Genomic DNA, 27063 nt, shown 5'->3' with positions numbered 1-27063 from the left:
TAATGACTTCATTTTGAGATGGTACATCAAGGGCCACCTGGGGTACACACCTTCTTCATATGAATTCTCCAAGACAGAGGCTTTGTCAGTCTGATTTTTGTTTATAGAGGATAAGTTATATGTACTCCTCCATAGAGCATAAATTCTTCCCTATTTATACATACACAAACCTAACATATATATGTGTATATATGCTTGCATATATGTATATTTATATGTAATTGTGTGTATATATATATATGTGTGTGTGTGTTGATTTCCCAATTATATGTGCTTACACCATTGCCATGCTATGCCATGCTATACTGTGCCAATAAAATAAACTATAATGTATTGCCCTGAGCCGAGATTTGTGGAAATAGCACTATGAAACCTGAAAGACCCAGATCCAGATCTCAATACAGCATGATAGTTTACAAAGAGGACCCTAAAATATCATCTGAAAAAAAGCAATTGACAACTTCATCAAAGCAGCAGGATATAAAATAAATCTATACAAATCATTAATATTTCTATATATTACTAATAAAATTAAGCAAGAAGAGACAGAAAGAAAAGTTCCATTTGAAATAACTAAAAACAGTATAAAATACTTGAGAGTCTACCTGCCAGGCCATACACAGGAACTATAAAAAGAAAACTATAAAACATTTACACAAAGAGATAACTAAATGACTGGAGAAATATTAATTGCTTGTGGAAGGGCTGAGTCAATATACTATCAATGACAATACCACCTAAAATAATTATTCAATGCCATATCAATTAGGTTGCCAAAGAATTACATTATAGATCTAGAAAAAAATCATAGTAAAATTCTTCTGTAAGGGCAAAAGGTCAAGAATATCAGGGAAATAAATGAACAAAAAAAAATAGGAAGGAGGCCTAGCATTCCCAGATCTCAAATCATACTGTACAGCTATAATGATCAAAACAATCTGTTATTGGGTAAGAAATGGAGAAGTTGATTAGTGGAGTAGATTAGGTACATAATATATAAAAGTGAATAAACACAGTAACCTACCATTTTTTTTATAGAATCAAAGATCCTCGCTATTGGGGCATGAACTCACTATCTGACAATAACTGTTAGGAGGAATGGAACGTAGAGTGTCAGAAACCAGGCATAGATCAACATCTCACACTGTATACCAAGACCAGATCAAAATGCATGCATGATTTAGATTACAAGGTGATGTCATTAAAAAATTATTGAAGCATGGAAGAAATTATGTGTCAGATTTATGGATAATGAAAGAGTTCAGACCAAACAAAATACAGACAGTTTTGTGAGAGGTAAAACTGATAATTTTGCTTAAATACAACAAAAGGTTTTTGCAAGAAACAAAATCAATGAAGCTAAAATTAGAAGAAAAGCAAGAAACTGGGAAAATTTTTTGTAGAAAGTTTCTCTGATAAAAGCATCATACCTCAAATATATAGGGAATTGAGTGAAATTTACAAAAACAAGAAAGCTGTTCCACAATTGATAAATAGCTAAAGGATATAAATAAGCAAAGCTATCAATAGTCATAGGAAAAGATGCTCTAACTCACTAATGATTAGAGAAATTCAAATTAGAATAATTCTCATACCCATAAGCTTAGCAAAGATGATAAAAAAAGAAAATGACAAATGTTAGGGGAGATGGGGGAAATGAGGTACACTAATGTGCTCTTGGTGGAACTGTGAACTATTAGTCCAGCCATTTAGAATAATGTCCAAGAGCCTATTAAACTTTGATATAGCAATACCATTACTAGAGCTATATATACCCCAAAGAGATAAAAGAAAGAAGAAATGTACCTATATGTGCAAATGAACAAACACAAAAAAAACATATAGATGGATAGATAGATAGATCAGTTCTTTCTGTGGTGGCAAAGAATTGAAAACTGAGGAAATGCCCATCAATTGGACATTGGCTGAAGAAGTCATGGTATATAAATGTGATGAAAAACTATTGTGGTATAAGAAATAATGAAGGGAATAGTTTTGGAAAAACCTGGAAAGAAGTATATGAATTGATAAAAAATGAAGTGAGTCAAACCAGGAGAACAATTTATATAGTAAGAACAATATTAAAGATAATCAACTTTGAAATATATAGTAAAACTCTGATCAACACAATGACCTATTGTAATTCCAAAAACCTCATGATGAAACATGCTATGCACCTCCAGATACAGAAGCATATTTTTTTCCTTTTTTTCTCTTCGAACTGGCTATTGTGGAGATTTCTTTTTCATGAATACACACACATTTGTATGGGCACAGATATAAATATAACAGGTTTTGTTTTTCTTGTCATCCCATTGGATATGAGAGGGGAAAAGGAAATAGGCAAAAAAAAGAATAAGTATCTCTGGGATTTAAGAAATAAATAAAAATTTAAAAGAAGAATAAAAAATAAGTTACTCTAATCAAAGAGATAACGTTACCCCCCTGAAAAAAAAAAAAAATCTTGCTAGGAGAAAGACCATAGAATCAAAATGTAAAACCAAAATTAAAACCAAGAGAAAATGTTGGACTTTAAAGCTAAACCTAGCATTGCCATTAAGTGGGTCAAAGGAGAGGAAGGGTAAAAAATGCTTGTGAAATAACCAAGTAGTTTTAAACATTCGGTAAGGGGGGCAGGAAGGAAGAGAAAAGGGAAGAGGAGACTTCTTTGATAGGTGTATTCTAAGATTCTGATGAAAGGCAACCTTTCATCCCATTTGTAAAATATTGAGTGTTTTCACATTCTTCTGACAAACTCCAGATCTTCTCAAGAGTAGCTGTGGTTGTGACTTTATGAATACAAGTAAATTCCTTTTCTGACTGGATAATTCTATTTTAAATCCTCTCTTGCTTTGCTGAAGAGAAAGATAGGTACATTATGAAATTTATTTAAATCATTCCAGCCCAAGGAAAAATGTAGCTTTCCATTTGTTGTAAAGGTAAGTTTCAAGAAAGATTTTCAATTTTTGAGGTGTTTTTTAGTGAATCATTTTATTAAAAGACCCTATAGGCTTTCCACTAAGGAACCTCATCCTATCCTCATAGGGAACCTGGATTATTGAGGACTAGAGCAGTGTAGTGTACACCTTCTGGAAGGTTGTATCGAGCTGGGCAGGTACCTTGCCTAATGACCAGCCAAACTAAATTCACCCGAGTTTTTCCATCACAACAACTCTCAAAAGCTATCTACATTGTTTTGGAAGGATTGCGATCTGCCCTCTTAAGGGATGTCACCATTACCCAAAACATTATGGCTCCTTAAAAGATTAAAACACTTTAGGATAAAGTGTTAGCCATTTGACACAAATAACTGCATGCAACTTTCTATTTTATTTTATGTTCTGCTTTGATATCATCTTTATCTCTACATATGTGCCTCCTTCTCACCCCTACCTAAACCCTTAGGAGTTCTCTCTTGTAATACAGATTTTTTTTTTTTAAACGAAGAGAAAAATATATTCAGCAAAATCAATCAATACATAAGTCAAGTGGAAATAAACATTTATTAAGTGCCTACCTGTGTTGGGCACTGTACTATGTGCTAGGGATACGATAGACATGAAAATGAAAGAGAGTCTTGGCATGGTGGCCTGGTAGAGAAATTAAGAAACCCAAAATGAATGGTACAGGGGAGATTTCTCAGGAAATCTCAGTCCTATTCCCCTCCTTAAATGTAAGAGTTTATAGTTCTACCCTCTAATCTGGGATAGAGGTGCCTGATGAGGTATGAGTAACAAGGCTACTTTGGATTTTGCAAGATGAGATTTCCCAGTGATGAGTTTACTATAAACAGGGTGGAGAAGACAAAGAAATCCAAAATTAGTGACCTTACAGGTCAGCAGTCACACTTCATTTTAGAGATGTGGAAGACAAAAGAGTTTGTGATTTGACTAGCGTCACATAGCTAGAAAGAATCAGGAAGAGGGCTCAAACTCAAGTCCTCTTTATTCCAAGGCCCATATCATCTATTATATCAATCAGACCTGGATCAGGCAGAATGATTAATGACCTTCAATTTTCTATGATCTCTCTCTCTTACAATCATAAGTGCAACAGCCAATAAATAGGGCTCAGAAGTGAGATCAGAGCTATCCTGTCTGGTTCAGAGAGCACAAGAAGATGAGTTCCAGGGAATATGGTTTTATCAGATATTAAAAGGTCTGGCATAGCACTTCATACATAGAAACTGCCTTGTTATATAACCTTGTACAATTATTTCAGATCTTGGGGCCTCAGTTTACCCACCTTTACTTATTTCCTACATTACTTCAAAGAGGTGTTAGAAGACTTAATTAGTGTTTTTGAAATGCATCTTACGAGAAAGGAATTGTGACAACAAGTTCAAAGCAAATTTTTCTCTGCTTTCATGTATACTTAGATCTTTCCTTTCTGATAAGAGCTTGAAAGAAGTCTGTTATCTAAAACTCATGGCTTTGGTTTTTCAAATTTTCAACCTCTAATATTTTCCTAATTTATTAAAATAAAATTTAAATTAAAGAAAAAATGATTACATAAGAAAATATGAATAATTAAGTTTCTTGAACTTTAAATTACTAATTTCCCTTTAAGTATCTAGGGCTGTTTGTTTGCAGGTAGATAATACATTCACTGTTTTTGAGATTTAATGTGGTGGTAGGGGTAAGAACTTCTGATGAATTCATTTGAAAGCTTCTACTATGTTAATAAGATATACAAATATTTTAATTCAGGGGCTAAATCTTATGACACAATTAGCTGAAGAGATGATATTGAAGGGTAAACTCAGTATGAATCTAGTAAAAATCACAGAAACGTCTTATTTATTTATAATAACCAACTTTCACTGAAACTTAAACTCCACCCCCAGTACATGAGCCTCATGTCTCTATTGCTAAAAACTAGACCTTCATTCTACTTCCTGCAATCTGTTTACTATGAATTGAACCAGATGCTTTCTTCCCTTCCTTTCTGCCCCTCCTGATACCCCTTTATCGTCCCTGATTCTCAAGGGCAGAGATTTTCTTTGCTCCCAGTTTAGCACAGTTCCTGACACATAGTAAGCACTTAAATATTCTATCTAGCTAAGTATCTTTTCATTTGTCTATCAACCTATCAAAATTCATATTACAGCTACCTGTGTCTATAGATTCATCTCACCAACTAAATTGAAGGCAGGGATTATGTCTTGTCACTCAGAGAGGGAGATCTTTGTATGTTCTTATAATGCCTTATAATAGATAGATAGATAGATAGATAGATAGATAGATAGATAGATAGATAGATAGATAGATAGATAGACAGATAGATAGACAGATAGATGATAGATAGATAGATAGATAGATAGATAGATAGATAGATAGATAGATAGATAGATAGATGAATAGTGGATGGATGGATGGATGGATGGACAGAGCATTTATTAAGTGTTTATTATGTGCCAGATACCATAATAAGCACCGAGTATATAAATAAAACCCTTCGGGGATATACATTCTAATGGACAGTTGCTAGCATATGAAGGGGATTTGGAATTGGTGGGGAGGCACAATTGTTGGTAGAGTTGGAGATGTCCCAAGAGTTCTGTGGACGCCTGTATCTGAGCAAGATACTATTAGAAATGACCTACCAAGGCCCAGGGAAGTTGCATAGATGAAGTCTATTTTTTTTTTTTCTGATAGGGAAAGAAGTAGAGATGATGACCTGCTCAGTTAACAACTGCTTTTTTGCTTGCCACATATAATGCTGAGTCTTATTAAACCTAGAGTTTACAAAATATTGGAATCTTTTTTTTCAGAACAACTGTAATCTGTCTATGCATCCTCCAATTTCTACTTATGATGTTGATTTGTTGTATGTGAGTGTGTCCAAGATTTTTGCATTGATCCTTATTGAATTTCATCTTAGTAGTTTCAGTCCAGTGCTCTGAGAACCTTTCAAGATCATTCAGAGTCTGACTTCTCCACAGCATTAGCTATCCCTTCCCAGTTCTATTTCCCCTGGCAGTTTGATTAGCTTACCATCCATACTTCTATCCAAATGATTGATAAACATACAAAATAGCACAGGGTTAATCACAGACCCCTAGAGAACTCCAATAGAGACCTTCTATTCTTTGACATTGAACCATTAACAACCACTCTTTGGATCTATTTATCCACTGGTTCCAAATCCATCTGATTATGTTATCATCTCTATCAAGACCTATCTCTTTATCTTCCCTAAAAGAACAATATGATAAAATTTCTCAAAAACTTTGCTAAAAATCAAGGTAAAGTAAGTCCATATTTCTCTCATCTAGTTGTCTAGTAAACCCATCAAAAAAAGGGAATTAGGTGAATTACAATGATCTGTTTTTGATAAAGCAATGCTGCTTCTTTGTCATCACAACTTCCTTTTCTACTTTTTCCCAACCACCTTTTGAATTATTTGTTCTAGAAATTTGGAAGTTATTGTATGTTTCCCAGATCTCACTAGAAAAATATTCTGAAAAATATCAGTATACTTAAAATGCAATTATGCTTTAAATTCCCTAGCCCTGGGCCATCTTAAAGGTTCTCTCTCCAGTGTTTTGGAGGGAAAAGATGTTGCTGGCATTGGAAACCTTAAATTAGAAGGAATAAATGAAGGTGAGGCACACAACTTTTGAAAGGTTGCCAATACCTGCTATAGGTAGGTGGATAGAAATAAATGGGTGATTTAAAAGTTTAAAGGAGAGAGAAAAATACAGAACTACTGAAATGCATGTGAAATCTCTAATCTACCTATCATATCCCTCGCTATCATTTTTTAAATGAGTTCTAGGATTCTATGAGCTAATGTATGGGATTAATTGTGATGTAAGACAAGGCAAAAAAGAGGGAGAAAGGAATAAATATGACAATGCCTTCAGTTGTCCTCAGAAAACTCATTGTCTAAGTTGAGGAGGTGATCACATCCCAGAGGCCACCATCATTCAGAACTGTTCCACTTTCAAAATCCCAAACTCTGAAATTTCTTTCTCTGATGACAATCTCCTGAGCTTCTACCTCTGCCATATCCTAATGCATACTTGTTCTTTACTGTCATTATGTGCTTCAAGCCCACCATTCCTTCCTAGTCATTCAGTCTATCAGTGTCTCTTCTGACCTTACTGGGTATTGACCCACTACTTCTGCCTCAAATCTATTGCTTCTTGACTTTCTGTTGCTTTGGTTTCTATGAAACCTATACCCTTGCAAATGGCTATGATAGATTAGATAGATGGATGGATGGATAGAGAGAGAGAGAGGGAGAGAGAGAGAGACAGACAGACAGACAGACAGACAGACAGGCAGGCAGTCAGGCAGATAGATAGATAGATAGATAGATAGATAGATAGATAGATAGATAGATAGATAGATAGATAGATAGATAGATAGATAGATAGACAGACAGGCAGGCAGGCAGGCAGGCAGGCAGGCAGGCAGATAGATAGATAGATAGATAGATAGATAGATAGATAGATAGATAGATAGATAGATAGATAGATAGATAGATAGATAGATAGATAGATAGATGATAAATAGATAATTTAATGTTGCTCCCAAGCTTCTCAATGCTATTGAATGAAATGTAAGAGAGAGGGAGAGAGAGAGAGAGAGAGAGAGAGAGAGAGAGAGAGAGAGAGAGAGAGAGAGAAAGAGAGAGAGAGAGAGAGAGAGAGAGGGAGGGAGGAGTCTGTTACAATTTTATGCTAGCTACTAACCTCTGGGCTCAGAGAGATGAATTGACTTAACCATGGGTACATAGCTACTATCAAGTAGGATTTTGACCCAGATATTCGTGAAAACCAATATTCACAGAGACCAGAGAAGTTATTTGTTCAAACTCCTTTTACATACAAGGAAATAGAGGCCTAGAGTAGTTAAATGATTTATCCAAGGCCACACATAGTATGAGTTAGAGGTGCTAATAGCACCCAAATTCCCTAACTCCCAGTGCAATGAAGAGAAATGTCTGCACTGTTTTTGTATCCTTCTACATAAAAAGACAAGGTTGCCAAAAACCTGGCCATAACCTTGTGGGTTTGGAGATCTAAATTGAACTTACACCTTTTGGTGTTGAGTTAGATTCACAAAATTTCAGTATCCTGTTTCTGTGGTGTGTGGGAGTGAACTGGGAGAGAGAAGTCTCATAAAATTCCATTTTTAAAGGGCTCTTAAGGCTCTTTGGGCTCAAAATTACTTATACAAAGCAACATTTTGAGAAAGAAGGAATCAGAAATATGTGGATTCTAAACCCTCCCTCCCATTTCACTTCCTTGCCAGCCACCAATGCATTGAGCTGCATGTACCATTTATTGTTATTTTTGCTACTATTTTTTCTTTTCTTTTTTTTTAAAGACGGTGGACTAAGGAAGGAGGGAGTTTTAGACAAAGTATGTTTGAACTTTTCCTGAGTTCTACACATTTGAAGAGGCATTGGTTAAATTAAAAACATATTCATTTATGTTTTTCTCTAGTCAGAGATTCCTATTTCTGAAAGCAGCAATCTAATTAAGGGCAGCAAGAGATCTGAAAAATACTCATCTGTGCCACCTGTTTTTTTATGGGTCATAGTGCAGTGCAGCAGGCCATCCCCATACTCAAGCATACAAGCATTATAGCAATGGAGCTGGAAGGAGCCGAAAAAATTCCTCTAGCTGACCTCAGACAATAAGGTAACTAAAGCTCATGTATATTAAGTGATTTGATCAAAAAAAGTCACACTACCTAGAAAGTCACATAATTGATAAGATATTTTCATTATAGCTTTAAAATGAGAAGGGGCCTCTTTTCACAACTGAGAAAACTGAGGCCAAGAGAGTTTGATAGGATCATACATATAAAGCTGGAAGGAACATTAGAGACCAGTGAGTTCAACATACTCTTTTTACAGATGAGGAAATTGAGTTCCTCCAAAGCTCAGCAATTTGCCCAAGATAACATGAATAGTAAAAGACAGAGGCAGGAAATGAACCGAGTTTCTTTGACTCACTATCTAGCGTTCCAGACCCTGTCTTCCCCAATCTCCTTTCTGTGCTTTTCTACTCTATATCCCTGACACAGTATTATTCTCTGAACAAATAACACCATAAGAGAAGGAGAAGGAGGAGAAGAGAGAGAGAGAGAGAGAGAGAGAGAGGGAGAGAGGAATCTGTTACAACTTTATGCTAGGTAACAACCCCTGGGCTCAGAGAGATGAATTGACTTGACCATGAGCACATAGCTACTATCAGGTAGGATTTTTGACCCAGGTTTTCCTGAAAACCAGTTTTCAAGGAGACTGGAGAAGTTATTTGCTAGAATAGATATTTGTTTTTTTAAAAAAACTAATGAAAATGATAAGACTTGTTCTTTTTCAAAGGACAGAACTAAGATTATTGGGGAGAATTTACAGTGGAGAAGATTTTGGTTCAATTAAGGAACAGTTTGCTGAGAAATTAGAGGTTTTTGGAAATGGAATTCTTTTATTTACAAACTCATCAAACACGTGTTGAATGACTCTCCTGTATAGCAAACATACAGTATGACATTGGTCTTGATCCTTTATCTCCTGACACTGGGCATTTTCACAGCCTATCCCCCGTGCCTGAAATGCTCTCCTTCCCTCTATCTCCTGGCTTTCCGTGGTTCCTGAAAGTCCCAGATAAAAACCCACCTACTATCAGAAGGCCTTCCTGATCATCCTTAATGCTAAGGCCTTCCCTTTGTTCATTACCTCTAATTTATCTTTTCTATGTCTTATTTGTACAGAGGATCTCCTCCTGTAGACTTAGAAACCTCTTGAGAGCAGTAACTGTATTTTACCTTTCCTGTATCCTCAGTGCTTAGGCCTGGGGAATAATAGGTCCTTAATAAAAGCTTGTTACTTGACTGATCTCTGACTGACTGACTGATATTAATATAGTTTAAGGTCTTATGTGTAAATAGGACACAAACAGATTGGGCTACCCTATTAGAAACACTGAAAATGTTCAATCAAAAAAGCATTTATCAAGTACCTACTTGTGTCAGGAACTTAGGGATGCAAGAAAGGTAAAGTACAGTCCCTACAGTTATAGACCTCACAAACTTAATGGAGCAGATCACATGCAAATAGGATATATACAGGATAAAATAGAGATAAATGTCAGAGCGAAGACACTAACATTAAGGAGGCTGAGAAAGGTTTATTGAAGAAAGTGGGGTAGCCTTCTTGAAGGTAGCTAGGAAAGACAGGAGATGGTGATGAGGAAGAAGAAGATTGAAAGCATGAACCAGTGAAAATGCTTAGAGTTAAGAGGCAGAGTATCTTTCTGGAGAAAGACTTAGGAGACTGGGGTCACCTGAGGGCAGAATAAATGGAGAAGAGTAAGATGTAAGGGGGAGACCAAGATGGCAGAGTAGAAGCAGGGACCTGCTACAGCTCTCCCCCCAAACCCCTCCAAAAACCTGTTGAAAATGACTCTAAACAAATTCTAGAGTAGCAGAAGCCATAAAATGACAGACTGAAGCAAATGTCCAGTCCAAGATAATCTGGAAGGTCAACAAGAAGGGTCTATTGCATTGGGCTGGGAGTGGACCACAGTTTGGTGTGGGTTGTGCTGGTTGTACAGAGCTGGAGCAGGCCATAGGGGACTGAATCACTGGAAACTGCTGAATTTTTCAGACTTCTCAACCCACAAACACCAAAGACAGCTTGGAAGGTCAGTGGGAAGGATCTCTCACCTGTCTGAGAGGGATGCATAATCCGGCCCCAGCCTGGCCCCAGCGCTGGCCCCATCCCCAAGGCAGTAGCACTCACTCACTGCTGAGGCAGAGGCTGCTTCTGGATTCCCACACTTAACAAAGAGCTCAAAAGTCAAGTAATTGGCTGGGGAAATGAGTGAACAGGGGAAAAAGAAACAGACTATAGATTTTTGCTTTCTTGATGAAGAGGTATTTTCTTACATCATTTGATGATAAGGAAGATCAAAACATACAACCAGAAGAAGATAACAAAGCCAAAGCTCCTGCATCAAAAGCCTCCAAGGAAAATATAAATTGTTCTCAGGCCATGGAAGAGTTCAAAAAGGATTTTGAAAATCAAGTAATAGAAGTAGAGGAAAAATTGGGAAGAGAAATGAGAGTGATGCAAGAAAATCAAGAAATAAGAATGATGCAAGAAAATTATGAAAATTATGATGCAAGAAAATTGGGAAGATAAATGAGAGTGATGCAAGAAAATCACGAAAATCATGATGCAAAGAAATTGGGAAGATAAGTGAGAGTGATGCAAGAAAATCAATAGCTTGCTAAAGGAAACCCCCCAAAAATGCTGAGGAAAATAACAACTGTAAATGGCAAAAGAGGAAAAAGTCGATGAGGATAAGAATGGGCCAAATGGAAAAAGAGGCCCAAAAGCTAACTGAAGAAAATAATTCCTTCAAAATTAGAATGGAGTACATGGAAGCTAATGACCTTATGAGAAATCAAGAAATTATAAAACAAAACCAAAAGAATGAAAAAACAGAAGACAATATGAAGTATCCCATTGGAAAAACAACTGATCTGGAAAATGGGTCAAAGAAAGACAATTTAACAATTACTGGACTCCCCGAAAGCCATGATCAAAATAGAGCCTAGACATCATCTTTCAAGAAATTATCAAGGAAAACTGCTCTGATATTCTAGAACCAGAGGGTAAAATACAAATGCAAAGGTGATCCATTGATCACCTCCTGAAAGAGATCCCCAAAAGAAAACTCTTAGGAATATAGTAGCCAAATTCCAGAATTCCTAGGTCAGGAGAAAATACTACAAGCAGCCAGAAAGAAACAATTCAAGTTTTGTGGAAACACAGTCAGGATAACACAAGATTTAGCAGCTTTTACGCTAAGGGATTGAAGGACTTGGAATATGATATTCCAGAGGTCAAAGTAACTAGGATTAAAACCAAGAATCACCTACCCAGCAAAACTGAGTATAATCCTTCAGGAGAAAAAAATGGATATTCAATGAAATAGAGAATTTCCAAGCATTCTTGTTGAAAAGATCAGAGACGAATACAAGAATTAAATACAAGAATCAAGAGAAGCATGAAAAGGGAAGTAGGAAAGACAAACAATAAAGGATTTATTAAAGTTGAACTGTTTACATTCCTACATGGAAAGACGATACTTATAACTCATGAGACCTTTCTCAGTATTAGGATAGTTGGAAGAAATATATGTGTGTGTGTGTGTGTGTGTGTGTTTGTGTATACACATAAATATGTGAGTATATGTGTATGTAAATGTATGGAGAGAGAGAGAGAGAGAGAGAGAGAGAGAGAGAGAGAGAGAGCACAAAGTAAGCTGAATATCAAGCGATGATATCTTAAAAAGAAAATTAAATGTTGAGAGGAATGTACTAGAAGAAAGAGAAAGGGAGAGGTAGAATATAGTAAATCATCTCATATAAAGTAGGAAACAAATAGCTTTTACAATGGAGGGGAAGAAGGGGAAGATGAGAAGGAATAAATGAGCCTTCCTTTCTTCAGATTTGACTTCAGGAGGGAATAACATAACTCACTCAAATTGGTATGGGAGTTTATCTTACCCTACAGGAAAGCAAGAGGGAAGGGGATAAGAGAGGGGAAATAATAGAAGGGATGGCAGATTGGGGGAAGGGGTAATCAGAAGCACACACTTTGGTAGAGGGACAGGTCAAAGGAGAGAATAGAATAAATGGAGGGCAGGATATGACAGAGGGAAATATAGTTACTCTTTCACAACATGACTGTTATGGAAATGTTTTGCATGACTACACATGTATAACCTATATTGAATTACTTGCCTTCTCAATGAGAGTGAATGGGGAGGGGGGAAGGGAGAGAATGTGGAACTCAAAATTTTAAAACTGAATATTAAAACTGGTTTCTACATGCAACTAGCAAATAAGAGGCAATGGAGTATAGAAACCTATCTTGTCCTACAGGAAAATAGAAGGGAAAGGGACAAGAGAGGGGGAGATGATAGAAGGGAGGGCAGATTGGAGGAAAGGATAATCAGAATACATGCTGTCCTGGGGTGGGGAGAGGGGGGATGATGATGAGAAAGTTTGAAATTCAAAACTTTGTGGAAGGAAATGTTGAAAACTGAAAATAAATTTTTAAAAAATAGTAAAGTTTAAGAGTCTAGAAAAGCAAGGTCTGGGAAAGGGAAGGTTATGATGGACTTTGAACTTCAAAAAGAGATGGTCAAGTATAAGGGCGAGGCAAACACTATCTGAGATAAAAGGCCATATAGAGCACTGGAAGAAAAATGATAATGAAATTAGAGTTAAAGTTCGCATCCTCCCTAGCCACTTTCTTTTAAATTATCTCTCACTTTACTTCTCTATGCTTCATTTTCTTTGTCTGTGAAATTAAGGGGCTGAACTAAATGATCTTTAAGGTCTATTCCAGCTCTACATTTATGAGTCTAGGGTTCTGTGTTTCACAGAAGCTGGGACCTAACCTTGTTGACCTCCAAAACTCCTCAACTACTGAGCCAAATTATAATCTTTCCATTCTTCATGGATAAAATTCTCATTTCTGGACCTTTGTATAATGTAACCGAGGGGCATGTACTCTTGATATGCTTCCATCTCTTAATAATCCCAGTTTCCCCCAAAGCAAAGCTCCAGCTCTATCTCCAGAGTCATTTCTTACATGAAGCCTTTCCTGATTCCCTCTAGCTGCTAGCACCCATCACCAAGAACCTCACTTTTAAAATATATTTTACACACATTACATACATACATGTTGCTTTCATTTGTAGACTATGAACTCCTTGAGAGCGGTCACTGCTTATTTTTGTCCCCTAACACTGAGCATTGTACATAACACATAGTGAGTGTTCAATAAATGCTTGTTTATTGGCTGCTTAATTGATTGAATTCATAGCTTCTATGAAATCAGATAGTGGTGGTAGAAAATCAAAAATAATTAACTTGATAGGATTTTATTTGGGCCATGCACCACATTCCTGAAAAAAATCTCCCGAGTCATCATGAAAGATCTGAGATATCCCTCCCCAGGTGTGTCTTGGTGCTTAAATCCAGACTTGTATCTGATGCTCAGGCAAGCAGTGTGTTAAATTCATGGAGTTTAAAAATAGCCTCGTCGATACCACCTGATTGCCACATAAAAGTTTTCAGAGGTGGGTGGAAGCCTAACCCAATCCTGCCTCTTCTCTCTGACAAAGGAAGACTCACAGTATGACAGAGTAAGAATTATAAGGGACCTTAGTCATTCAGTACAATCCCTTCAATTTTACATATCAGGAAAATGAGGTACAGTATATATGACTTTTCTAAGGTCACATCGGTAAGTGAAAGAGCTAAGAAAATGCAGAATATATTTCATTATGCCATGTTTTCTCTTTGTGAGTGCTCTGTCCTTTATGATTTGTACCTGACTTACAGGGGTCAGAAATAAAAACCTTCCCAGTCCCTTTTCTCCTAGTTTCCTTTCCTTTCTCCTCTCTTCCAATGCATTCTAGATTCACTCACCACATCTACGCTAACCCCCTACCTTGTATTTTCCTGTTTGGATAAGCTCTGGCATTTGCCAGGGTCATGAAGCAAGCACCCCAGCTTCACAGTTACCCAAACCTGGCATGGGCACCCACTTCCAGTCTAGACGCCAGCCTAACTGTGGTGCTAATGCTAGGTTTCGACAGACTGAACTTTGCATTTGTCATAGCTCTGCCCACGGTTATTACTTTGATCTTGATCCTTGCAAACCACAGTCATTGACAAAGGTAGAATGAATTTCTGCCTTTTAAAGGCTTTGCTGGAATTTCCCTTGATTTCCATCCCCCCTTTGGTGCCTTTTGATTGAGCTTTACCATTGGGGCCTAAGGCCAGCTGTAAGCGAAGTGCCAGGGATAATATTGTGCCAGCCATAAATCATGTGCCATCCTGACTCTGACCTCTATTTCTATGACAGATTAGTTTGGGAAAGCATGGGGCCATTTTTACTTAGGGAAGCATCATAATCACACATTCCAAACTGTGTGTTCTACATTTAATTTGTTCTGGGAACTGCTCTGCATTATACTGTGACTCTGAGAGGAGCAGTCATTTCTAAAGGGAAGATTGCTAAGGCCAGGACCCAACTGAAATAAGCAAATACATGCTTACTATTTGTGGTTATGATTAAGCATTCTGTTGTCCTCTCAGTGAAATATATTCTGGAGGATTCTGTTTTGAGCTTAATTGCCACCCATGTCTTTTCAAAGACTGTTTCTTTCCCACATAAAAAAAAAAAAACAAACCAAGTCATTGCTTCGAACTAGTTTTAGAGAGTTAGCTTGTTAAGATTCAGATGACCTTCATAAAGCCAAGTGTCAAAAAAATTTCTATAACGCAAAGTCAGGAAGTAGTCTTCAGGTCTAGCAGTGTATATGGCTGCTGTTCCCCTACCCAGCCCTCCAAACCCAAGCCCTCCCTTGAAATGTGCACATAGGTAAATAAACCAATAAATACAGGTGATTCTTGGGCCCTTGGGCAAATGCCCCATTGTCTTCTGGGTCAGTTGACCCTAGCCCTGTTCAATTAGAAACACAATAAGGAGATTTACATCACATAGGTTAGTGGCTAAATCTCAATTAGACCCCAGGTCTCCTGACTCCTAACTAAGTGTTCATTTCATCATACTACACAACCACCTACCTGCTAGTGAGGAATTCAAGAGAACAGTTTTAATCAACGAGGACATCCAATAGAAAGGAATAAAGAGTTTCAAATGCCCCTTCACACACACACACACACACACACACGCACAACCCCAACTATGGCATTCTATGGAATTCTATACAAATAATTAAATACTGTGACCCTGTGCCTGCTACATTCAAAAATAGGATCCATGAAACTAATACCTTCATTTACAAGGGATAATAGAGACATTACTATTTTTTTTTTGCTTTCCTGTTCCCTTGACTCCCAAATAAAGGATTACTGAGTTAGAAAAAAAAAAAGCCATACTCAGAGACGAAACTACTTGTTGAAAACAGGGTTTAGATGAATGCAGGTCTTTTTGGCAGAAAAGGAGGTGATGATGCCTTCTGCCATCCCCAAATACATCGCCCTGCCAATTTTAGAGAAAAAGAGGAGAAAAATGAGAATAGGTAGTTTCTGACAAGTAACTGGTTCTAGCTCACTACTTTCAGTGCCATCCGTCTGTCTTTCCTTCCAGAGAAGCATAATAGAAATCTAGTTACTTTTGCATATGCACCTAGAAAAGGCCAGTTATTTTTCCTCCCTGGTCAGTGAAACTGCCATCGTGGGCTAAGGTAAATCAGAATGATCATGTAGGTTCCCGAGTCTGGGGTGATCTTGCATTATAGGGAGATCATGAAAATGAAGTTACACCATAACTAAAGGTAGCTGAGGGTGAAAGAGGAACTGGCAATCGTGTGATCAATAAGCATTCCTTAAGCATAAGTTAGCAGGTCTACTGCTAGGCCCTGGGGGAGACCAAGACAAAAAGACAAAATTTCAACAGTCCCTGCCCTCAAAGAGCTTATATTCTGTTGGTGACAAGAACATATACCTAAACAAGTACATAGAAAATAAATGTAATTGGGGAGAGGAGATAACTTGGGATATCTGGAGCTAAATACACATATGAAACCTATAATCATTTCCTCCCCAAGTGAAAAAGCAAATAAATATAGCTGACAACCTGATGGAAAAATCAATCCCATTTCCCTCTTCGTACACATACACCAGGTTACAGATATAGTTGTTGCAACCACTCAATTTATCATTGCTTTTTTTTACCTATAAACTTCTATCTATGATGTTCCTAAGATTTATGAGTGAATGAATGAAAAAATATTTATTAACAGTTAAGCATTGAAGATATAAATAAAAGCAAATAAGACAGCCTCTGACCTCAAGCAGCTTAGATTTGAATACAGGAATACAGCATATCCAGGAGAATCAACAAGTATGGAAGAACAATCAGAACCCAACAGCTGACTTCACAGAAGGCAAAAATGACACCTCAATACGTTATTTTTTTTAATCTCTTACCTTTCATACTTTCTCTCTCCTAATCTCCCAAAAATAAATCTGAAAGATTTTTGGAAAAATAAAACTCTTTTGAATCTATGAAGTATTCTATAATAAGCTATTTCTTAATGTAAATTTTATACATTCCAATTGGTCTTTCCCAAGGAGAAATAAAAAAAAATGAATAGAAAATAATATTAAAAGATATTTAAAACTTTGAAGTTAAGGATATCTCTTTCACATTCTGAAACTGTCCAACTTTTAAGAAAAGGGATTCAGAACTTATTCTGTTAAGACATAAGACTTCTGGTGACAATGTCCCAGAATAAAAATGCTTTTGAAAAATGAATAAAAATGGGAAAAATGCTCCAGTAATGATTTTTCCCTTAATTAGCAAGTTAGCAGTTAGCCTGATAACTATCCTAATAGGGTACTAATCACTTGTTAAAAAAAAATCAAATGCTATTTAATGTGGCAGATTTTGTACAGGTATGTCATACTCATTTGCAGTCAGTTAACTAAAGAGTATCTGTCAGAAAGTGTCAGAAAGATTTGAGCCTTTGATAATATTGGGGGAAAGGATATATTACTCTATATTTATTCACGGCCTCAAGAAGCTTGGATCCCAACAGAAGAAAAAAGCCATCTACCATGCCCTCCCCAGGGGGTCTTTTGATACTCAGAGAATCAAGCTAACCAGAGAATGACATCTCCACATTAGAAAGATACTTCCCATAAAGGATGCAATATCCAGAAGGCTATGGTACCATGATATTAAGGAGTACCTTAATCCTGGAACCTACTTACTTGTATCCATTTTCTTCTAGCTATTCACAGGTATTCTACCTTCAGCAAATCATTGCAACCCTGCTCCTAGTTTTCTCTCATCTAAAGTTAAGAGGTTGCAGGTTTCCAATTTCTCATCTACACAGCTATTTCCAAAATAAGCATACTACTCTTCCAAAGATTTTTCTAAGAGTTTTTTTTTACTGCTAGTAAGTACAGGACATTAAACTGGCAAACAAAAATAGAGAGTTAAAAACTATAAGAAATCTATATTGTTTGCATGAGTAGACATCCCCTAAGACCTGGTATAAAAAAAAAACTGTAAACAGAAATTCTGTACCAGAAATCACTGACAGTGATACTATTTAAGGACACTCTACTTTAACCAGATTCCCCACTAGGTGAGGAGGGAAGGGAGGACTGTACTGTGTGATTTGCCTTAGGAACCAGACCCCATAAACCAAAGGAATGGGCCTGCTTGTCAGAGGTATAATTTCCTGACTTCAGATATTACCAGATAAAAGCATGTCAGGCCTAAAATCCTTTTTAGAGACCAGCTCACAATCTCCCATTGCTTAAAACTCCTTGGAAAACAGAATTTCCAAGCTGTCATTTTTATCGCATCTATCACAGCCTAATTACAATTGGCTCCCTGGATTTTATTTTCGAAAAGACTACCAAAAATGTGTTCAGAATAAATGTGTTACTACTTTTCTCTCAATTTCCCCCCCCCCTCTTTCTTGAAATGTGCTATATTTGCCCTGTATATCTAACAATCTTTCTGTTTTCCATTAGATTGTTCTGTGTATCACATGGGGCTCCTTTTAAAAACCAGCTTGAAATTTTCTGTTTTTAAGTTTTTTGATTTTCATTAAAATATAACTATCTATTTTTAAAGTGTTATGATAATAATTTTCTTTCCCTTTCACCATCCTTTCCTTCCCCTTTTGCTTTTTCTGCCATTTAATTAATGAATCAACAATTATTTATTATACATCTGCTCTGTGTCAGGTAAACACTAGTACTCTAGATACTAGTGATACAAGTACAAAGAATAAAACAATCTCTACTTGAAAAGAAGCTTCTTTTCTTTTAAAGGAAACATTTGCCTTTTTCTTCCTTCTCCATCTGTTTATATCTCAATATCTGCCTTGTTTTTTTAAGTATATTTCTTCATCCTTGGTCTCCTCTTCCATACCAATATTTATAACATAGAATTTCTGGAGGTAGATGGCATCTTAAAACTCATTCAATCCCTAAATTACCATATCTCTGAGCTGAAGGACACTTTGGAAGCCATTTCATCTGATTCCAGAAAAATCCTCTCTGCCACGTATCTCCAAAGTAGCCACCTAGCATTCATTTGTGGAACTTCAGAGTGACATAAAGCAGTCCTTTCTACTTTAGGGAAACTCTAACTATTAGGAAGTCTTTTCTTATAACAATCCTGAATCTGCCTTTTTGCCATTGCCAGATGATACAATGGAGAGAGCACTGCACCTGGAGTCAGGAAGATCTGAGTTCAGATCTTTCTTTAAAACATTAACTAGTCATGTGACCCTGGGGAAGTCACTTAACTCTGTCACTTAACTCCATTTCCTCATCTGTAAAATGAGCTGGATATAAGGAAATGGAAAACCACTTCAAAATATCTGTCAAGAAAACCCCAAACAGGGTCACAAAGAGTTGACTACAAGTGAAAGGACTGAACAACAGTTTCTACCCATTGATTCTAGTACCACACCCCTCAGTTTCCAGGGACATTTAAGAATTCCATATCCTAAGATACTATGCCATTAAATTGAAAAATTGTCCATGATGTATGCGAGTGATAGGAGGAGGTACACTACTCTTGCCCTCTGGAGTCAGGTAGAAAAAAGTCTACTCAAGTTCCACATGACAGCCCTTCAAATATTTAAAGAATATTTGTCATGTCTCCCATCCCCTTCAAATCTTTTTTCTAGACAAAAAAGAAACAAAAACAAAAAACAACTCCAGTTCCTTCAACCCATCCTCATGTAACATGATCTCCAACTCATTTTACAAAGGGAAAAATGGAGAACCAGAAAAATTAGGAGAGTTGCCCACAGTCACATGGTGAGTAAATAGCAGGGAGAAGCCCAGAAATCAGGTTTTCTCATTCTTAATCAGTGCTCTTTCCACTACACTGTAATGTAAGTTAGTCATTAAAGATATATTAAGCACCTACTATGCTCCAGGCACTGTACTAATTGCTGGGGACACAAAGCAAGGAACTTACAGTCTAATGGGGGAAGATAGTCAATGGAAGGTGCTAGAATTAAAGGGGATCAAGAAACTTCCTAACAGACATTTGCTCCCTTTAGAAGGTGGGATTTTAGCTAGACCATGAAAGAAGATAGGGAAGCCAGGTAGCTGCCAAATCTGTCTCCTGTTCTTTGTGCTTTAGCTTTCCTGAAAGCAAATGTATTCAATTTTTTCCTGCCTATGTTTTCAACCATCATCTTTATTTCTTGTTGTTACATATGTAGATGTTAAAGTAGAAAGAAAGTTGTTGTTATTTTTTCCCTCACTTTTTTATGGCACCCTATTCCTCTATCCCTACTTCCCCACCATCACACATTTGGTTGTGTGGGAATATAGGGGAGGGAATGGGAAAACAGAAATTCTCACAAAATAGCGTGCTTTTTAAAAAAACTCTCAAGATAAATAAAGCATTAAGCTTTTACTATAAGCCTGACACTGTGCTGAGTACACAGCACATTTCAGGATAGAGTGACCTAAAATAGTAATATAATTAAGAGGGGGGAGGGATGCCCAACAAAAACAGCGTGAACAGAAACCACCTGCAGACCAGGTCATAGGGCAAAGAAGCAGTTGGCCAAAGAAGGAATTGGCTACGCTAGGCAGTCTCTCTACTCTGTACAGGTTTACCTTTCCTGGTTTCACCTCAGTCCAAAAGTACTAAGATGTCTAGCATAGAAAACAATTGGGTAGTTTCCAGGAAGAAAGAATGACAAATTTCATTATAGGAGAGAAAAAATGTAAAAACCCTTAAGATTGAAAAGCAACCTGGATTATATACCAGTAAAGTATAGGTACATGCCAGAATTTCAGAATGATTAGTTGGCCAAAAGCATTTGGAAGTACCCCATGAAATTCCCCTCAGAATTCCATTTCCCTATTTCTCGAAAAGAGCAAGGAAGGGCAAAATGAACCTGAAAACAATGCATTATTACAGCCTCCCCTTCCTATCCTGCTTGAAACAAGTCTTTTCACCCAGGGCTTTATTCATAGTGAATCTTCCTGTTACCCCAAACCACTAAAGCCTGTTAGACTTGCTACCCATATATGACACCGGGGTGAAGATAATGAGGACAACATTAAATTTAAAGGATGGCAGGAACCTTAGTGATCATCTGGCTCAATCCCCTTATTTACAAAAAAGCATACTGAGGCCCAGAGAGATGAAGCAGCCTGCCTAATCAATTTGCTGCATGTCATTTAAATCCTATTTTTGCCCTTAAGTCTAACCAAACTTAACTTGATAATTCTGAAATATTCAGGTAACTTTCTCTTAAACATTTTCCCCCTTCCACATACTTTTGGTTCCAGTCTTGGCCATAGCCCAGGACTGCAGAAGTAGCTGAATACTTGCTATGAGAATGGCTTTCCAAAGTTCTCAAAGGGTTCAGGAAAGACTCTTGTGGTATTTCTGGCCAAGCTAGAAGCAGGAAGTACTGTATCTCTCACAAGGAAACTTGTTCTTACACAATTTCCAGCAGCCTCCTGCCTCCCTCACCCCGCACCTCTCCCTCCCCCCAACACACTTTTTCTGCAGAGTCAAGACTTTCCATAGTTCAAGCAAGGTTCAAACAAGCCTCTGAACTCATGAGGGCTGAAAGTGTACCCCACATTTTGGAGTTTGTTCATTCCCAGTAATAAGTACAGTGGGATGTCTGTGCAGAGGTAGTTTGGGTCACAAAATGAAAATGGATATAACTGAAAACACTAATCAACAAGCAATTAGACTTAATACTATGGGATAACCCACTTATGTGCCTTCACATGACTGGTAATGCCAGGATGCAGACAGTTGTATAACAGCAAAAACAACAAATACCATCTTTTTCACTTATTTTTAAAACAGCAAATTTATGAACCTTATACTTTTTTAAAAGGGGGAAAAGAGTAATGCTTTAATATGGGCCTATGACTTTTAAAGTCCTACGAAAATGCGAAGACCATTAATTGGTCAATCCTCTAGTCAAAAAGTGTTAGTGGTATTATTTGAATTGAAGAATATTTCTTGGGCAATATCCTAAAGCATTTATTAGGGGGAGGGGCAGATTTCACTGAGGTATGTACTTCAGTTGCTATTTGATCATCAGAACTATGGTTTTATTTTAAAATACTTGTTTATTCCCATGAACTTGGGAAGAAGAGGGCAAAGGAGGGGAAGCAATTAGATCTTGTGATTTTTAAGGTTGTACTGAGTATAAGGTATGAAAATATCATAAATTTTATTTCATGCCTTCTTGCCAATTGTTAGAAATGTGCAGTCCATATGAATTCATATAACAAGGGTGGAATGTTGGGAAAACCAATAAAGATTTTGTGGTCTGACCTATAATGAATGTAGTTTGATATAGAGTCTGTTTTTCACAACATGGCAAAATGAATCATAAAATAATGGACCCTGAAACTCCTGCATTTTTTAACAATAGCCTGGGGACAGTTTACAGTGTAATGAATTGTAATTAACCCACCTTCAAGATATTTTATGAGTATTTTGCCAATTAGCTTCGCATGCTTGCTAATGACTCATGGCCAGCGCATGTCTTTACAGAACAGGCTTTTACAATGCATACTAGCCTGTTAACTCAGCACAAGTATGCAATGTGGTAAGGAAGAGACAGGTAGATTGCACTAACCTCACCAGGCTACCCATTTTGCCATTCCAACAGCCTCGGCCATCCTCCAAAACCCAAGATAACTGTAATAGATTGTGGTGTCAGAGGGCTTTGGTTTCTAGATGGATCGCAAGGAATGCACCGCTCCCTGGCAGACACATCTGTTGTTACTTAGCACTAACATATATAATGCTGCTAATTGTGGAGCCATCTTTGTTTTCCTTACTTAGCACATGGGTTAGCGTTATTTTATCTTTGTGGTTCATGGCTTCCTGCCATTTGCAACACAAGTCCAGTCAAAAGAAAATAAAACAACTTCCAAGCTGCCTACATATATTGTTTTGTTTTTAAATTAGAGAGAATATAGCGCAGCCACGCTGAGTGCATAGGACACTGACTTTGACTTAACTAGGTTAAAGCTCTCCATTTATTGAGATGTTTCCCCACTAAAAGACTGATTTCCACTAGTGAATGGGTGAACTAAAGGAAAAAAACCGCCAGCAAGAAGACCGAGCCTTGCTTTCAATTCCACAGCAGGGAAAAAGTTAATTACAGGAAAAGTTGAATCTTAACTGGTTCTTATTTCTTCAGATGTTCAGTCAAACTTAAATTATAAAGTCAGTTTAGGAAATATACCCAAAGTTGGAAGTCTTATTTCACTCTTTCCCAAGCAGGACATTTATCTTTGAGGCATCCTCAGGGTCACAGTCAAAAGTGGCTTCTCCCCAAGGTATGATGAGGGCAGGTGGGGCAGATTTTAAAACTCACACAAAGCAGAGGAAAGCTTTGCTGCAACTCTGCCTTTGGCTTCTGACTGTTCCAGGAACCCCTGGAATTCCCCCTTTTGTCTCCCCCTTCCTCACTGACCAAACTTCGAAAATGTCCTAATGAGAAAGGGCACCAGATTCTTTGAGGTAAAAAAAAAGGAACTTGTGGTCATCCTGAAGATGCCATTGAATATAGATGGTGAAACTGGGAACCAGGAATTAGAGGGCAGAATGGGAAGGATTTGAATGATGTCAAGGGAAGTAATGTAAAGAGCCAAGGTAGAAGTGGAGAGGGCAACAGTGCGCTGTCCCTAGAGGTCAGCTAACCTGCCCAAGGAATGATTTTGTTGTGGTGTCAGCCAAAGGCTAATGTCACTCAGTTTATGTAAGGAAAATCTCTGAGGAAACATTCCAAATGATAGGGTAATTTCATGGCTTCTGGAGGTCCTTGGTGACTGTGTTAGGGTACCCTAGGGTTTGGTGGGTTAGATCTTTGGATAGCTGCTCTGAAGAATCTACCCTGAGCCTTTTCTCCTCTAAGAATTTGTCTTAAAATCAGGCCAATAAAATCTTCTTCTTAGGAACTCATTGTCATAGGGCACAGGGTCTTAATCTTTTTTGTATCATGGACCCCCTTGGCAATCTAGTGAAGCCCCTTTCTCAGAATAATGTTTTAAAATATTGAAATATGTTGAAATATAGTTATCAAATTATATTTAAATATAATTATCAAAGTGAAAACAAAAAAAGAGTTCACAGACTGGCATAGGGATGTTTCAGGAGTCTAGATTCAGGAAGAGGCCATGGCATAAGGCCTAAGAAACCCTTCTCCTTCTGTGAGTTCTCTCTTACCTTTCATGCCTTTCTCCCTCGCCTAAAGTTACAGAAAATGACTTTTCTCCTGCCAAAACTAGCTAAACAAAGATAACTAAGTTTCCAGTCAGTCAGTAATGTTTAATAAACATGGTCTATGTGTAGACCACAGTTCTAGGAAGTGCTAAAAGAAATAGTAAATAAGTAAGTAAAAAGTAAGTAAATAGGTAAATGAATGAATGAATATTGCTTTCAAAGAAAAAGAGGCGTGGTTAGAGCCTCCTGCTGAGGGAGGGGGCCAGCCCAAACCAACAGTGTTTGACTTTTCTGCTGTTGTGTACAAGGCAGGTGTGCTGCTTACATCCGTATAGCTAAACTCCTCAGCAGAGGACTAATTTAAGCCAGTTTCTTCTACATAACAGGTGTTCAATAAACACTGTTCAAGTGCCCACCCCTATGGCGGGAGTCCCTTGCCTCTCAGGGGTTTAGAGCAGGTTATAGTGATTGTTCATTCTCCCAGGGCAGCTGCCAAGACCCCCAGAGCCAAGGAACACAACTGCCAGCTATTCAACAATCTTATTGTGAATACCAAATATTCAACCACGCCTTAGGCAAGTGGCACTAGTCAATTAACTATGTAAACGGAATCAGATCTGAGAGCAATCTAACAAAAATATAATGGTATTGATTTTCAAGGTTGTACCCTCTGATTTAACTAGCTACATAGATATCCCTTACTACCCCCCAAGGAGTTATTACTCCCAAAATTGCAGTAAAGTCAGAGGTTGAACTTCCTCTTAGAAATAGAGTTCCTCAGTCGAGGGAATGTATAATGGCTTTTCAGCACCAGTAAGAGCTCCAGTTGATAGATAATCTTATGGAAATAGCACCCTTCCAACAAGAGATAACTTTTATTATTCCACTATCAACAAGACATGGATTTTTATCTATTCATTTAAAAGAGTGATGGGTTATAGTTATTTTTTCTTCTGTTTTATTTATTTATTTTACTTTTGGTGTTTGTTTTTTAATTCATCCACTCTCTTCATAGATACTCATTGTGAACCCTATGTGTGGAGCAAGTAGTTAGCATTAAGAACTCAGTGAATAGCCAATGACTAGAGTAAAGCTCACCGCTGCTACATAAAAAAATTGAATTCTACTGATCTGAGGCTCATCAAAGCCATGCTTTAAACTACTTTGCCAAGGTCATTGGTTTATAAATAAGAAAATTCAGGGAAAAAATTTTAGTCACAAAGCTGTCTCCAAGGAAGATAGTCAGTAATTTGTTCCCAAGCTCTTAAACACTAATCTTTTTATGACAATTTGTGAGTTGCCATCACTGGGGTAAGAACATCATTTCATCATTATAATATCTCATTTCTAGATATTAGATAATTTGTTTTTTGAAGTCTCAAAAGATTTTTTCTTTTTTTCAAAGTATATAGTACAGTTCTTTGTACACAATGGCTCATCAATAAATGTTGGCTGAGAAATAAAGGTATCAATATATTCATGAACGAAGATACATATATTGATTCCTACCCTTCAGTTATAGGTGAACTACTCAGTTTAAGAATTTTCCCAAGATTTCTGTATCTATTTCTATAACATTTGTTTGACATGTCAATCGTTAATGTTTTAGAGATGTCACTAGCAAAACTTCCATCTATCTATCCATTTTACCACAATGATTCTGTTCTGGATCACTTGGATCAATGAATTACCTTACTGGTATTCAAATATCTTACAGACCAGAGAAGGAGAAATTACTTTAAGCTAATATTCTTTAGCTGCAATGAACTGTATTTTCCTTCTTTCTGCCTTCAATGAAAATGTGAGAATCAGTAGTCAGTATCTTTCATTGCATAGCCTGTGGTAAAACTTCTTCTTTTTTTTAATTTAAATTTATTTATTTAAGTTTTCAATATTCATTTCCACAAAATTTGGGTTCCAAATTTTCTCCCCATTTCTCCCCTCCCCCCACTCCAAAACACCAAACATTCTAATTATGTGGTAAAACTTCTTTGGGAGAACTTAGGTATGGTTTGTTGGGCAAGAAGAGAAAGGAATGTCTGACTCACAGAATTTCAGGTCCAAAGGTACCTCAGATGTCTTTTAGGCCAACCAGAACTGGAAAAGGATCCCTTTACAGACATACTTGACCAGTAGGCATTTAGCCTTGTATGAAGGTAGCCAGTAAGAAGTAATCTCCTACTTCCTAAGGCAACACATTCCTTTTTTTTTTTTTTTTTTGCTACCTCTATTTATCTGGATTTTTTCCTGATATAAAACCTCCTTCCTGATTAATAATATGCTATTTGGTGTCCTTTGCAGCTCTACAACTTAACTGGCAATAAATCAAAGAGGTAAAAGAGATCACAAGTGTTTGCCAATCACACAAATATAAAATAATAAAGATTTTGCATTACAAGATAGATTGATTAGTTCTATCACAGAAATATCATTTACCATGAATAAAGATGATAAAGCTTAACTAAACATTTACATTGTTCACTTAAATTTTGCATAATATTTTTTCAATTATATGTAAAAACTATTTTAACATATTTTCTCTAAAATTTTGAGTTCCAAATTCTCTCCCTCCCATTTCCCTTCCCTGAGATGGTGAACAATTTGGTATAGGTTACACATGTACAATAGTGCAAGACATACTTTTGTACTAGTCATGTTGTGGAAGAAAATACAAATAAAAACACAAAAAAATAAAGAAAACAAAAAATAGTATGTTTTGATCTAATTTCAGACTCCATCTTTGGAGGTAGGTAGCATTTTCCATCATGAGTTCTTTGGAATTGTCTG

Source organism: Notamacropus eugenii, chromosome 1 (genome assembly GCF_028372415.1).
Source record: "Notamacropus eugenii isolate mMacEug1 chromosome 1, mMacEug1.pri_v2, whole genome shotgun sequence".
Classification (NCBI taxonomy): Eukaryota; Metazoa; Chordata; class Mammalia; order Diprotodontia; family Macropodidae; genus Notamacropus; species Notamacropus eugenii.
Note: the sequence above shows the minus strand (reverse complement) of the source record.